This window comes from Rhinopithecus bieti, unplaced genomic scaffold (assembly GCF_001698545.2).
Source record: "Rhinopithecus bieti isolate Rb0 unplaced genomic scaffold, ASM169854v2 scaffold_26397, whole genome shotgun sequence".
In the NCBI taxonomy this organism is placed as follows: domain Eukaryota; kingdom Metazoa; phylum Chordata; class Mammalia; order Primates; family Cercopithecidae; genus Rhinopithecus; species Rhinopithecus bieti.
In genome coordinates this window covers 408,023-414,603 of record NW_016811950.1, presented here as the reverse complement: position 1 = coordinate 414,603, position 6,581 = coordinate 408,023, and positions in this window count along the sequence as shown.

Sequence of the window (6,581 nt, the reverse complement as noted above, 5' to 3'; positions counted from 1 at the left end):
GTACTAAGATGAAGCATATGTGGGGATGAATGAGTTAATTAATTTGACTGTGGTAATCATTACACAGTGTATACATGTAGGAAATCATCATGTTGTTTATTTCAAATACATACAATGTTTATTTACCAAAAAATTAAAGTCACAATTATTCTCTTATATAGAAAAAAACATTAAATAATGCCATAAACTTGACAGTGCATAAATTACTTTTTATTGTATAAAAATGATGAAATGATTTATATATTCTTAGAGTGCTTCAGTAAGGTCTATGTTACTATAAATCTAAGCACATGTATTAAAAAATGGGAAACATCCTATTAGGTTGTAAAGTGTGAAAAAGAAGAATAGTGAGAGATAAGTGGTGATAGAAATAGGAACAGGTCATTAGAGATTTCACATATCTTGCTAAGGATTTCACAGATGGGAAGCCGTAAAAGGGTTTTCTTTACTGGATGAATGTATAATGTTAAGATTTTTGTTTTTAACAGATAATTTGCAGTGCTCCATGAAATATCAATTTAAGAGAGATGAGGAAAAGGACAGTTCAAGGACCCTACTAAGTATATGCCATAAGTAAGAAAAAAGAGGTCACAATGGGGATATATTAGGTGATGATTTGAAGGAGCTTGGGATAAAGGAGAGGAAGTACTAGCTGGGTTCTGATGACAGTAACTGACATTAACTTAAAAGTAAACATTGAAGGAGATGCAGTTTAGTATAGTGTGGGAAACAGTATTTTCAGTTTGGGACTCTGCTAGTTTAGGGATATGTGTTGATCTTGTAAGAGAATATGTCTGCAAGAGTCTGAGGTTCAAAAGAAGAAATTTACAATGTTGACAAAAAATTGGTATCCATAAGCATATAAATCATGGTTGAAAACACAGTAGTAAGAGTTTGTTCAAGGCAAACCTAGGGTGAGTAGATCAATAGAGAAGTAAGATTTCTATGATACACCACTGAAAATTTAAGGGTTCATGTAGAAGATATTTTGCAATAAGGAGATCCAGGGGAAAGTAATCTCAAGGTAGCATAGGTAATCAAATATCTTAATGATCACTCATTCCCCAAACAGTAGGAATGTTTGTTATGTAATATTTTAAAAGAAAATAATAAGGCTTTTAGGATTAATTCATATTTAGATTTTGATAGGCAAGTACGGTGTAAAAGCAGGGCCTTGGTCTTCACATGATGAGCATAAATAATGAAGTTTTTAAAAGTTCAAAAGGTCTCTATTATGGAAGCCAAGGCATGAGAAACATAGGATATCATATCGAGAGTACATCCTGGATTTTTAAAATTATGATATGGAGTTATTTCAAGTAACAACAAGGAGTTTTATTGGTTTTAGTGTGAGTAATTTAGGGTGAGTAGACATGAAAAATTTTGAAATGTATTTACCTGTTTAAGTGACAAACTATAAGTGTACATATTTATGGAGTAGAATTTGTTTTGATACAAATCTCTGTTGTATAAGGATCCAATAAAAGATAGTCAGTGTATCCATCGCCTGATGCATTTATCATTTATTTGTGGTGAGAATATTGAGGAGCCCCTCTTCTTGGTAATTTATAATGTACAATATTTTACGCTTAAATATAGTCACTGTACTGTGCAATAGAATGCCAGAATTTATTCCTTGTACCCATTTGTAAATTTGTTTCTCTTGAAAAACATTGTCTCATCCTCCTCTCCTCTTTTGCTTCCCTAGTATCTGATAACCACTGCTCTGTTCTTTGCTTCTACAGTATCCTCCACCTTTTTTTTTCTTTAGATTCCATATATGAGCAATATCATGCAGTATTTATTTGTGTTGCTGTATCTGGCTTATTTCATATAACACCATGTCCTCTTTGTTCATCTGTGTTGTTGCAAGTGACAGAATTTAATTCTTTTTTATAGCTGAATCATATTACATTGTTTAGGTATTCCGTATAATCTTTATGCATTCATCTGTTGTTAGATGCTCAGTTTGATTATACATCTTGCCTATGGTGAGTAGTGCTGCAATAAACATATCACTGCAGATATCTCTTCAATATAGTGATTTATGTCTTTTGTATATAGACCAGACCCAGGAGTAGAATTGCTGGAACATATGGTAGTTCCATTTTTAATTTTTGGGGGGAACTTCCATACTGTTTTCCATAATGCATTTACTAGTTTACAGTACCATGAACAGTGTGTAAGCATTCCCTTCTCTCTACATGTTCTCTAACATTGGTTTCCTTTGTCTTTTTCTTAATAGACATTCTACCTGGAGAGAGGTGGTATTTATTTAAATTTTAAGTTGTGGTTGCCTGACGATTAGTAAAGTTGAGCATTTTTCATATTTGTTGATCTTTTTCATGTATCCTTTTAGAAATGTGTATTAAGGTCTTTTGCCTGTCTATTTTTGATTGTTGAGTTGTTTAAGTTCTTTACATATTCTGGATTTTAACTCTGGTCAGATATATGGTTTGCAAATATTTTCTGCTGTTTTGTATGTTGTCTCATCACTTTGTTAACACTTGCTTTTGCTGTAAAAACCTTTTTTTGCTTGATGTAATTCAGTTGGTATATTTTTGCTTTGGTTACCTCTCCTTTTGTAGTCTTATTTAAAAATTTCTTGCCTAGCCCAATGTCATGAAGCATTTCACTGTTTCTTTCTTCCTTTTCTTTTCTTTTCTTTTTTTTTTTTTTTTTTTTTTTTTTTTTTGAGGATGGATGTGGCTCCATTGCCCAGGCATGATCTTGGCTTACTGCAATCTCTGTCTCCCAGGCTCCAGCAATTCTCCTGCCTCAGCCGCCCAAGCAGCTGGGGTTATAGTCGCAGGCCACTATACCTGGTTAATTTTTGTATTTGTTGTAGAGAAGGGGTTTCACCATGTTGTGCACTCTGGTCATGAGCTGCACTGAAGCCTTGAATTCATTTTGAGTTTACTTTTGTATATCATGAAAGGGAGTGGTCTATTTTTGTTCTTCTTAATGTGAACATCCTTTTTTTCCCAGCACAATTTATTGAAGAGACTATCTTTTCCCCAATGTTCTTGGCAACTTTGTTGAAAATCAATTGGCTGTAACTGGGTAAATTTATTTCTTGGCTCTATTTTTTTCTGTTGGTTTATGTGTCTGTTTTTATACCAACAACATGCTGTTTTGGTTTTTGTAGCTTTCTAGCATATTTTGAAGTCAAGTGGTATGATATTGTTAGCTTTCATCTTTGTTCAGGATTGCTTTGGCTATTTGGGGTCTTTTGTGATTCCATATGAATTTATTTTTTGTTTCTGTGAATAATGTTAGTTGTATTTTGATAGGCATCACATTAACTTTGCAGATCACTTTGGGTGGTATGGCCATTTTAACGATATTAATTCTTCTAGTTTATGAATGTGGAATATCTTCCAACTTAATTCTGTCATCTTCAATTTGTTTCATCAAAGTTTTACAGTTTTCAATGTACACATCTTTCATCTCCTTGGATAAGTTTATTCTTAGCTATCATTTTTTGTAGCTATTGGAAATGAAATTATTTTCTTGATTTCTTCTTTAGATACTTAATTATTAGCCTATACAAATGCTACTCATTTTTGAATGTTGATGTTTGTATCCTGCAACTTAACTGAATTTGTTTATTACTTCTAACCGTGTTTGTGTGTGTGTGTGTGCACGCATGTGTGTGTGTCTGTGTGTGTGTTTGTGTGTGTAATCTTTAGGGTTTTATATGTTTAAAATCATGTCATCTGCCAACAGGGACAATTGACTTCTTTGTTTTCAATTTGGATACCCTTAATATTTTTTCTTTTGCCTAATTGTCCTGGCTAGGACTTCTAGTACTATGTTGAAAAGAAGTGGTGAAAAGTTAGCATCCTTGTCTAGTTCCTATTCTTAGAGTGAAAGCTGTAGACTTTTTCCCCATTCAGTATGATGTTAGCTGTGGATTTGTCCCATATGGCCTTTAATGTGTTATTTACCATTTATACCTAATTTGTTGATAATTTTTTGTCATGAAGGAATGTTGAATTTTGCCAAATTCTTTTTCTGCCTCTATTGAAATGATTATATGGATTTTTGTCTTTCTATTGACGTGGTTTATCACTTTTATTGATTTGTGTATGTTAAGACATTCTTGCATCTTGGAATCAGGTTCACGCTATCCCGGTGCATGATCTTTTTAATGTGCTATTGAATTTGGTGGGCTAATATTTTGCTGATAATTTTTACATCTATGTTCATCAGGGATATTAGCCTATATTATATATACATTTAATTTCCTTGTCCGTTTTTGGAATCAGGATAATGCTGACCTCATACAGCGTTTGGAAGTTTCCCCTCTTCTTTCATTTTCTGGAGGAGGTTAAGGATAATTGGTGTTAGTTCTTTTAGTGTTTGGTTTAATTTAGCAGCAAAACCATCAGATGTTCCTGGCTATGCTTTGATGGGAGAATTTTTATTACTGATTCAATTACCTCACTCATTATTGTTCTGTTCGGTTTTTCTATTTCTTCATAATTTAATTTGAGTAAGTAGTATATGTCCAAGAATGTATCTGATTCTTTTATGCTATAAAAGTTGTGAATGTAAAACTGCTCATAATAGTCTCTTACGAGCCTTTGTGTTTCTGTGACATCAGTTGTAACGTTTCTTCTTTCATCTCTGATTTTATTTGAGTTTTATTTTCTTTGTCTAGCTTAAGGTTTGTCAGTTTTGTTTATCTTTTACAAACCAATTGCTTTGTTAATCTTTTTATTTTTTTAATTGCTATTTTATTTATCTCTGCTCTGAGCTTTACTATTTCCTTTGTTCAAAGAGTTTTGAGTGTAGTTTGTTCTAGTATTTTTTGTTCCTTTAGGTTGTTTTTATGTTGTTTATTTGAATTTTTTTTATCTAAGGGTTTATTACTAACTTCTCCGTTAGAAATGCTTTTGTTATGTTCCACAGAAGTTTTGTTGTTTCTGTTCTTGTTTGTCTCAAGAAAAATTGTTATATCCCTTTTAATTTCTTCATTTACCCGTTGGTTTCATAGGAACAAGGTGTTCAATTTCCATGTTACTGTAAAATTTCTGAAGTTTTTCTTGTTGACTTCTAGTTTTATACCATTGTGGCCAGAAAAGATACTTACAAGATTTCAGGTTTTTAAAATTTGTTAGACCACTTGTTTGTGGTCTAACGTGTAATCTATCCTGGAAAATGTTCCAAGTGGAGTTGAGAAGAATGTGTGCTCTGTAGCTGTTGGATGGAAAGCTGTGCAAACGTTCATTAGGTTCATTTGATCTATGGTATGATTTAATTCCAATTTTTCTTTGTAGACTTTTTTCTAGAGGAAAGTGGGGAACTGAAGTCTCGTACTATTATTTCATTGCAGTCCATCCCTTTAGATGTAATATTTTCATTATATATCTGGGTGCTCCATTGTTGGGTGTATATATATTTGCAATTATTATATACTCTTATTGAATTGATCCCATTTTCATTGTATAATGATGTCTCTTCAGTCTCTGACTGAAAGTCTGTTTATAAGTATGGTTGCTTATGTTCATTTTGGTTTTCATTTGCCTGAAATGTCTTTTTCTATGCCTTCCATTTAGTCGATGTTTGTCTTTAATTATTAAGTGAGTCTCTTGCAGGCTATGTGTAGTTAGGTCCTATGTTTTCTCCATTCAGCCACTCCTTACCTTATGTTTTAATTGGATAATTTAATTCATTTATATTCAAGGTGGTTATTGATAGATAAGGAGTTATTCCTGCCATTTTGTTAGTTGTTTTCTGGTTCTTTTATAGATTCATTGTTCCTTTCTTACTCTGTGTCTGTTTGCTTCAGTAGTTTGGTGGGTTTCTGTGGAGCTAGCTTTGTTTCCTTTCTCTTTGTTATTTATGTATCTGCTTTAACTTCTTTCTTTGTGGTTACTATTGTGCTAACATAAAATCTTGTGGCTAAAATGGATTATTTTAGGTTCATAGCAACTTGACTTTGGTCACGCAGAAATACTCTACAATTTTTCCCTCTTCTCTACAATTAATAATTTTGTTGCTCTAGTTTACTTATTTATCTGTTGTGTGTTCCTTAGCCACTACTGGGAGCTATTGTTTTTAAGCATTTTTACTTTAATCCTTCATACTGGAGGATTGAAAGATTTACACTGCACTATTACTTCACTGGGCTGTTCTAATGTTGATTTATACATTTATCTTCACTGGTGGGTTTCATACTTCCATGTGTTTTGTGATAATAATTATTGCTCTCATGTTTCTCGTTGTAGCACTCTTGAGTGTTCCCTATAAGGCCAGTCTTGTGATTGGCCTTGACAATAAGGCCAATCTTGCAGGATAGGAGACAATGGGATGATATATACAAAGTGCTTAAGGTAGAAGGAACTGTTTGCCAAGAGTACTATTTCTATGAAAATTATCCCTCAGAAATGAAGGAAAAGTAAAGACCTTCCCAGACAAGTAAAATCTGAGAGAATTCTCAGCTCTTCATTCCATTCTTTCCTAGCCTGCAAGATTTCTGCTACGCAATCTGCTGATAGTCTAATGGGAGTTCTCTTATATGTGACTTGACACTGTTCTCTTGCAGCTTTTAGTTTCTACTTTTACTTTTACTT